Source organism: Jaculus jaculus, chromosome 7 (assembly GCF_020740685.1).
Source record: "Jaculus jaculus isolate mJacJac1 chromosome 7, mJacJac1.mat.Y.cur, whole genome shotgun sequence".
Classification (NCBI taxonomy): domain Eukaryota; kingdom Metazoa; phylum Chordata; class Mammalia; order Rodentia; family Dipodidae; genus Jaculus; species Jaculus jaculus.
The window spans coordinates 152,669,022-152,678,595 of NC_059108.1; positions in this window are offsets into that span (position 1 = coordinate 152,669,022).

Genomic DNA, 9,574 nt, shown 5'->3' on the forward strand with positions numbered 1-9,574 from the left:
AGTCCCTAGATGGAAATGGTGTGTGTGTGTGTGTCAGGGCAGAGGACACTGTATGACCTTCTATATGTTCCCAGGTCCATCCTTGGTGAAAGAGGTGCTTTTGCAGGTGACTGTGATATACATGTGTGCACATTTGTATGTGTAGACATGTGTGTGCCTTCAGCTACCTTCTCCAGTCACTCTACGTCTTGTTTTCTTGAGACAAAGTCCTTCTCTGAACTTGGAGCTCACTGAATCAGCTAAGCTAGCAAAGCAGTAAGTCCTAGGGGGTCCTCCTGTCTCCACTCCTCCGGGGCTGTGAACACAGGTGCGCCACATGCTCAGCTTCATAGATGGGTGCTGGGGAGTCTGAACTCAGGCCCTCATGAATGCACAGTCAGCCCTGAGCCCACTGAGTCATCTCCCCAGCCTGTCCAAGAGATGTGAAGTGGGCAAACGTAGTTTATGAGTTAGGGGCCCCCACTAATGCCCAGCAACTCCCCCACAATGTACACAACAGACAAAATGTAGAGCAGGTAACACTCCAGCCATTTGTTACCAACATCCCAGGAGAGAGGCTAGAGCCTTGAAGCCCTGTGGGTAGGCAAAACACCAACCCGTTTCTATGCAAACTGGCATCATGGAGCCTTCCACCCCGCCCCAGCGCCGTCATAGGAGTCGGTGCTTCCCGACCCTTCTGTACACCCTGCCTTCCACTGCAGAAACCCCGCAAGGCACCAAACGAGGTCTGCAGAGCGCTCATCTTTAATCTGCACAATGCACAGCTATTTTGCATGTCGTTTGCTTTACATGACATGGTATGATTTCTGATAAATTCTCCAAATTTGCAGCTTCTGTCAAGATGAAGGGGAAAGCCCAGTAGGAAGGGAGCAGAGATGAAGAAAGGAGAAGAGGAGAGGAGAGAAGTAGAGAGGGAAGGAGGCAGCAAACTCCCTGGGCTCAGAAGATCTCCAAGGCATATCTCCAAAGCTATCTCAGGAAGGGAGCCTCATGCAGTTCCTCCGGGCCCCCAGCCCCTGTTTCTAGGAAAACGCCGTGCCATTGAAGTCGGGCAAGGCATATAGCTGCCTCTTCAGTGTGCCTGGAATTAATTCCTTGAAATAGAAACAAATCAGAAAATCAGCCGCCTGTGCCCTCTCACAGATGAGCGCTATTTGTATGGGAAGGTGTGACCCTTGCTGGAAAAGGCAGAGATTCCTGGGTAGAGTTTAAATAAAACCCCTGCCTACTATTGCCATTCATTTCTTACAGGGATGGAACAGGTTATAAATCCAATATCTAGCACTCAAGGAAGGATCAGGAAGAAAAGTGCATATTGCAGTATTCACATCTAACTTTGCAAAAGTGTGTATAATGTGCATGGATATGCACATAGGTATGCATGTACGTGTGTACGTGTGCAGGCGTGTGTGTGCACAAATATACCCATACATAGTTAGGGGAGTAATTCTTAATCCTCCCCACCATACAGCAATGTCACATTTTAATGTGACATCATGTCCAATGCATATTCATGAAGTGGAATCTTGGCAGTGGCACAAGAAAGTGGGATGAAGTGTGTTTGGCGGAGTGCGTCACGTTTCCAGGCCAGCGGATTTTTTGATTAAAGTCCCTTATCCATTTTATCATGCATATCCACTCTCTGATTAAAGTGATCTGGGGCTGACACTCACAATGTCAGTATGCACTGAGACCCTTCACACAAAACATGGTTGGAATTTATATCCTTAAAAAAAAAAGACCCTGCCTACCCAACAAGGAAACCAAACCAGGGCAGCGCTCATCTGAGTCCGAGTCGCCCTCCGACGCTCCGCTCCGCCTGTCCCACAGTGCGAAGAACTCGAACTCAGAATGCCAATCAGTGTCCAACTTCAGATGCACAATGTTATTGCTTTTTTAAAAAAGTTAATTTCCTTTCTTTCTGATTTTTTTTTTATCAAATGTTTCCATTTGCGGAAAATATAAGCAGAAACTCCCAAAGCAGAATATAAATAATGAATTTCCCCAGATGCTGGCCTTCCACACAGCATGTCAACATGCCCCATTTTCCCTAAGCTTGTCACACAGCTTTACAGAGAGTGGGCCTGCCATCAGCTATGCCGAGAAGCATCAGGACCATGGTGACAGAGACCAAACACTCGTGAGGCCACAGCCGGGGTGGACTAGGCAGGATAGCCCCAGACCCCTGCCTTAGCTGGCACCACCTTCAGAATGGAGGACAGCAGGGTCAGTGGCCAGCTAAAGTAGGGGTGGGCCATTTCAAGTACCGGAGTTCAGAGAGTTAGGCAAGAGAGGTCCGCATTGGGGAGGGCAGTTTGGTAAGTAGGACCTAGACTCCCAAGTCACAACTAACCACCAGGTGACCCTTCTGGAGCAGGGATGAGAAAGCCTGCGTTGAGGGCCTAGCTGAGCTAGAACTGTGCTTCATGCAAACAGGAGATTTACTTACTGAACACAGAAGCCCGTTTCAGTGGCCCAAAGAGACAGTGTGTTCTCCAGCTCACAGCTGACTCTCTGCTCTAAAAAGGCCACAATCTACCTGCTACCTCAAGAAATCACACAGTCGGGTTTAATTTCTGGGATCCCTCAGGAATCTACTCTTCTGGTCCTCTGTGCCTTGTTCCAGAGCCACTAGGTAGACCCAAAGAGCAGCCTCCTCCCCAGCAGCCACAGCCAGGCTGGAGGTCCAACATTCTCTGGTGCTCCGACCCCTCTAGAGCCCTGTCCTCACATGCAGGGGCAGCGGCGTCTGTTCATCACTGCCCCTGTGAGATCGGCGACCTGAGGCTGGGCTGCCTTTTCCCAGGTCCCCAACATTCCAGCGCTAGGATATCCCCCAGGAGGGGACCTTGGCTTGGTCTATGGATTAAGTTAATGCACGCATGAATTAGTAACTCCAAACCCTCTATGACACCGCCTTTCCTCTCTAGCTCACCCTGGCTGTGTAGTGACGCCTGGGAGGCAGGCTCGGAAGGCTGAGCGTTCAGAGCAGGCCGTGAGGAGCAGAAGAGAACCCACCCAGGAAGGGGCACACAAACCTTGATACGGCCTAGCTGAGAGTGAGCAGAACCGTCTGGAGGGAGTCAGAGGCTCTAATTCATGGAACCATCCAGTGACAGCTGGAGCCAGGGGCCAGGACCTGTCGCAGAGAAGTAGAGTTTTAAAATATGGATAAACAAATGATAGAGATAGATAGATAAATAGATGATGGAGAGATAATTGATCAATCAGAGAAAGAAGCATGAAGAATATATATATATATGACCATTGAATTGATGAGTTGCCAGATTTTTTAATTAATTAAACAAAAATAAAATGCAAGTGTTATTGTCACTCTCTTCATAAAGGATTTTTCTTCCCTTATTTTTTTAAAAATTTTTATTTGAGAGAGAGGGAAAATGGCTAACAGAGAGAGAGAAAGATTGAAAATGGGCACACCAGGGCCTCCAGCCACTACAAACAAACTCCAGACTCATACGTCACCTTATGCATATGGCTTATGTGGGGAATCGAACCAAGGTCCTTTGGCTTTGCAGACAAATACCTTAATGGCTAAGGCCTCTCTCCAGCCCTCTTCCCTGATGTTTAAATTGCCTCTCAGACATAACTATGGCTTCAGGCTTTGTCGACAGCTCACTCGGCAAGGTGCATGCATATAAGCATGGGGACCTGAATTTGACCCCCAGAATCCATGCAAAAAAAAAAAAGCGGGAGGGTGAACAGGCAAATCTCTGGGGCTTTTTGGCCAGCCAAACCAACCTACTTGGTGAGTTTCAGGCCAATGAGAACCCCCGTCTCAGAAGAGGGGGACAGTGCCTGTGAAATTACACCCAAGGTTGTCCTCTGGCCTCCACGTGCACACCCACACGCCTGCACACAGGTTCACAAATGCATGTCAATGCCAACTGATCATCCAGCCTCCCGCCCTCCCTCACTCTGCAGAAGAGAGGCCTTCTCACATCAAAATTCTACAACATGGATGTGTGTTGGAATAAAGGACAGCTCTAAAACAAAGACATGAGGCTTCCTACAGACTCTCTTCTGCCTTGAGAGTCTTTCGGGCATGCTGATCTGAGGAAGAACCCCTGGCCTACACTGTTCTATGGGCCATCATGAAGGACACCAGAGGGCAATTCCCCATCCCCACCCTGGCCAGAATGGCAGGGGAGTCTCCAGCACTCAGCCACTTTCTTTCCTTCTTCCTTCTTTCTCTCTCTCTCTCTCTCTTTCTTTCTTTGTTTTGTTTTTCAAGGTAGGGTTTCACTCTAGCTCAGGCTGATCTGAAATTTACTATATACTCTCAGGGTGGCCTTGAACTCACAGCAATCCTCCTACCTCTGCCTCCTGAGTGCTGGGATTAAAGGCGTGCGCCACCACGCCCAGCTCCGCTCGGCTACCTTCTTGATCAGGATGTGCCCAGGTCTGGGCTAAATTTAGCATTCTCCCCTCCAAACCCCAAATAGAAGTGAATAGGGTCAGATATGAGGCCCACACTGCGCTCTTCCTCTGAAAATCCTGGTCCGTGCAGGCTGCCTATTGCTGTGCGGCCTTGGAGCGGCTTCACGCCTTCCCAGCCCCACCGAGGCCCCCAGCTGAGCTGCTGCCTAGAGCTCTGCTCTCACTCGGACCCCCACCCCAGGTCTCCATCCACCGAAACCCCTGCCTGCTGGGCTCTGGGGGCAGCAGACCTATGCCAAGCTCCAAAGCCAAAAAAAAGCAGGAGAATTCCAATAGCCCTGGCTTACAGAGTCTGCATGCAAGTGACTTAACCAGAAGAACAGCAGCCAGATAGAGACAGAGCTCATTCCCAAGCGCGCAGGATCCCATAGCCTTGTGCCCAGCACACGACTCTCCTTCCCCCGGGCGCCCTTTCCTACTGCTATATGTTAGTGTCCACTGAAGGAGGGAGGGAGGGAGAAGGCATGGCTGAGGGAGAGACATAAGGAGATACAGGGCAAAGGAGGAATAAATGGAAGGATAGAGGAAAGAAAGGAGGAGGAGAAAGAGAGAGGAGGAAGGGATGAATAGAGAGGGAAGGAGGGATGATGGAGGGAGAGATTTAGGGAGGAGAGGGCAAGATGGAAGGACAGAGGAATACAGGGGGGGAGGCTAGCCTTGCCTGAGGTTAAATATGGGAGAAGCCTTAGGCTTGCCAACTGAATGTGCTGAGGGATACAGGGATCACGAGGGCCCTAGAGGGATACTAAGCTCTGGTGTCAGGCTTGCAGAGGCAGAAACAAAGAAGAAAGGGAGGCTAGGGGTAAGAAGGATGTTATGGTCTGTTCTTTCCAGAGTACCACTTATCTTCAGGATTGGAAACTGTGCTGATATTTTAATCCTCTTCTAATTTGATCTTTTCTCTTTCCCACACCTACTCAGAACCCCATTGAGATCTGTCTTCTACATCTTCCAACTTTAACCTGGGCTGAAACTCCATCCTGAAGAGGAGGAGGAAGGAGTGGAGAAGGAAGGAAGGAAGGATGGAGGGAAGAGAGAGGGAGGGCACAAAATTGGGAGGGACTTGAAGCTCTTGTGAAGCCCATAGCACTTCCCAGGCTGCCCCTCCAATCCTGCCTCCCTCCCGTGGTCCAGATGTAGCTCCCTTCACACTGTGCTCCATACATCTGCTGCTGCTGTCCCTCAAATGTCCCTTGCATTGCTCTCCCTTTATGCCCACACATGTCACCTCTGTCATTGACCCTTTCACTGAAGTCACCTCTCTCCCAGTGGTCAGAGGTAGATAAGCCTACAGGTAGAAGGGATGTGCTTCCTGGGACCTAAGAACCTCTGTCATAGGGACCAGTCCTTACGTGGCCAGGAAGCACAGGGCTGCTGCTACAGGGAGAGAAGGACAGACAGGATATCGGTCTGCAGGACATACTAGCAGGTACCTGATTACCCGAGTGAGGACATTGAAGTGTCTGTCTCATATACTATAAGGGAGGAAGAGGAAACAAATTCTCAATGAGTCCTCTAGGGAGCAAGCACAGTCCTGACCATAACCTTGTTTTACATGTGAAAAAACTAAATCCCAATGACATTGATGAAGGTCACAGGACAGCAAGCACAGGTCAGCTGGGCCCCAACACCTTTCTGTTTTGACATCTCACCCAAGCCCATTGTCTTTTGATTCCCTCAACCACTTTTTCTAATATTTTACTTTTATTTATGTATTTATGAGAGAGAGCGAGAGAGACTGAGAGTGGGTGCACCAGGGCCTCTAGCTACGGCACATGAACTCCAGACACATATGCTGCCAGGTGCATCTGGCTTATGTGGGCTCTGGGGAATCAAACCTTGGTCCTTAGGCTTTGCAGGCAAGTGCCTTAACCACTAAGCCATCTCTCCAGCCCACCACCAACACTTTTGAGATCGACTCCTATTGTAAATATAAGAACCAAGGCACAGAGAGATCACGCAGCTTACCAAAAGCTTCACAGCTAGGAAGCAACGTCCCTGGAAACTCGGACTGGGAGGCCTGGCACCAGAAGTGGGTAGGTTCAAGCTCCCACTGTGGACCACCAGGCCTTTTGCAAACAGAGTCGGCCTGCGTCACTAAGTTCCGCCTCAGCGTCTGCCTCCAGTCGCTAGTGACTGCAGCCATGCCACAACAGCAAAAAAGCGAAGAAAACCTTCGCCCTGCCAGCTCCTCCCGGAGACTTAGACATGCACACCGAGCCTTGCTTTCACACCTTTTATGACATTTGCGTGGCTTAATTAAGGAGGCGCCTGGCTGCCACGGCAGGCTTCTCGTTTGTTCTATGGCAGCAGGAGGCACAGGAGAAGGTCCTTCAAGAATCCCAAAGTGGTCACAAGGGCTTAGAGAGGGGTTTGAGCCCCCAGAATGGCTGTAAGAAGCCAGCTCCCTTAGCAAGCCAGGAGGCAGACAGACAGACAGAGACGCCGTCCTGTGGGGCCGGGAGAATCCTGAGGCGGCAGGATGGTCGCAGGTGCAGGATGGAGCCAAGTTGAGCAAATGCTGCCGATGGTCTGAGAATGTACTCCGGCTGCTCGGTGTTGGCTAAGAACCTTCCTCAAATAAATACATCACCTCCCTAAGTCACCCAGCTTTACCGGAACCAACCTCACCTCAACCAAGGTGAGTAGTCTTAGAGTCTCCCTGGGTGTGAGCCTGGGTGCTCCAATCTCCTCTACTCAGCACACCAATCCCAAAGGATTAGGGCCGCCAGGTGACCTCACTCAACCTAATTCACTCTTCACAGACCCAGCCCCCATAGCTGAGTGCCAGGGTGAGGGCTGCACCTGGGGGACCTTGGCGTGGGACACGAGTCAGCTGGACACTGGGAAGCAGGCTCATCCCTTTGGCATGAGAGTCCTTTAGCCTCAGCACCCTGGTGTCAGCTCGTGCTGCTCCAGCCCTTCCTGTCACTGAGCAGTCACTATGGAGAGGTAAGCAAGGGCTCTGCCAGATGCCACCGAGACAAAGCTGAGCCAGTATCTGTCCCTCCAGTCGCTGGCAGTGTCCCATAATGCGATTTACATGTACGAGTCACTGTTGACAGCCTCCATGGCATCTAATTCTTCCAGGACCCTTGAGAGAAGGTTCTGAAATTGTCCTTGTTTTTTAGCTGTGGAGACTGGAGCCCAAAAGCCATGTAGGGCACCAGATTGCAGTGAGCATGGGAAGGAGCTGAATTCTAGAGTTCTGATCTCCAGTCCAGAGCATCTGAATTCGCTGTGGAGTGTTCTTCCTGCAACTACACATTTCGGTCATGTGTTCAGCATGGTTCTATGGAACTCCTTATGTAGAATGGCTATGAGCTTACATAAAAAGCAGGTGGTAGGTGCAGGGGAGGGAACAGCCAGAAGAATTGAAAATCATGGGCATAAACAGCATGGTCCTTTGGCTACAAGACTTAGAAGGACCCTTAGAGGGGATGACATTTAAGTAAAGACCAATAGGAGACCAAAATAGACAATGCAAAGGCCCTGAGGTATACTGGTGTGAACTGAACCTGGAGAGGTCAGTGAGGAAGACCAACTTGTTCATGACCTTGGGAGAATTTATCCTAAATATCATCAAAAGAACAGTAATATCCTCTACCCAAAGGAAAAGAGCAAGAACAATGATATTTGATGTTCCCTCAAGTTATTGTAGAAAACAAGAGTGGAATGGATGAAGATAGCCAAAGCAAGGCTACTGAGAACTCAAGAGGCTCCAGAGGGAACTGTTTTCAAGTCAAATAAAGGACATTACACTTTCAAGCCATATCCACAGGGGTACCATGGTGACCTCTGGGAGTGAGGGAGGCATGGGTAAGGTGGGGTGGGCATGAGGGTGGGAGGATTGGCAAGGGGGAGCAGGGTGGTGAAAAGGGGTGGGCATGAGGGGGCAGGATGGTGAAGGGGGTGGGCATGAGGGAGGATGGGGTGAGGGGGATGGGCATCAGGGGGATGGGGTGGGGGCAGGGTGTGGGGCAGGCATGGGGGTCATGGTGGTGAGGGGGGCTGGGATGGAGGCTGGGGAGATGGCTTAGTGGTAAAGGCCCTTGTCTGAAAAGCCAAAGGACCTAGGTTCAATTCCCCAGGACCCACGTAAGCCAGATGCACAAGGTGGCACATGCATCTGGAGTTTGTTTGCAGTAGCTGGAGGCCCTAGCATGCTAGCTTGCGCTCTCTCTCTCTCTCTCTCTCTCTCTCTCTCTTTCTCTCTCTCTCTCTCAAATAAATAAATAAATAATAAAAATATTTTTAAAAAATAAATCAGATAGATGGCTAGAAAGGTAACTTGGTGGTTAAGTGCACTTCCTAGGCAAGCACGGGGGTCCAAAATCACCTGCATTTGAATTTTGAGAACGCATATAAACAGCAGCGCCCCCCCACCCCCGTGCCTAAGGCCAGTCCTGTTGGGAGCAGAGACCAGAGAATCGCGGGGATGCAGAAATAGCAAGCACTCGCCAGAGTCAGTAAGAGAGTCCATGACACGCAAAACCAGGTGAGGGAGTGATGGAGGAGGAAGCCAGACTTTCTCCTCCGTCCGCCGCAGGCGAGTGCATGGGGCACCGCATCAGCACATGCATGCGCAGTTACCACACACACCTCACATATGTGTGTACACATGCCCGGGGGAAAGGTGGAAAGCACTTAAGAAAGACAAGTCGACCTCTGGTCTTCACATCCATGCATACGTATGTGTGGCTCACACACAAATACTAAACACACATACACACATGCATGTGCACCACACACACATATATGTAGAAAGGGGGAATGAAGAAAGAAGGAAGGGAAAGAAAGGAAGGGAGATGAAAGATCATCCACAGCCACTGCGTGTGGAAGCTTGGGAGTCATGGGCCGCTCGTCACCTCCACACAGCAGGACCGTTTTCCCTACTTAAGAAAGAAAACAGCACAAAAATACTCAGAAAGCTGGAAGCTTGCACAAACTTCTACTTGAGTGCTGGAGGCTCACTCTCATAGTGTTCAAGTGACAGCGCATGAAGAGGCCCACGTATCACCAAGAACCTGCCATTCTCCTGCGCCGACAGGGTGGGTCACGTCTGCCGTGGTACGCAGGACAGCGCGTCACGTCAGCTACCTGTGTGGCCTTGCTG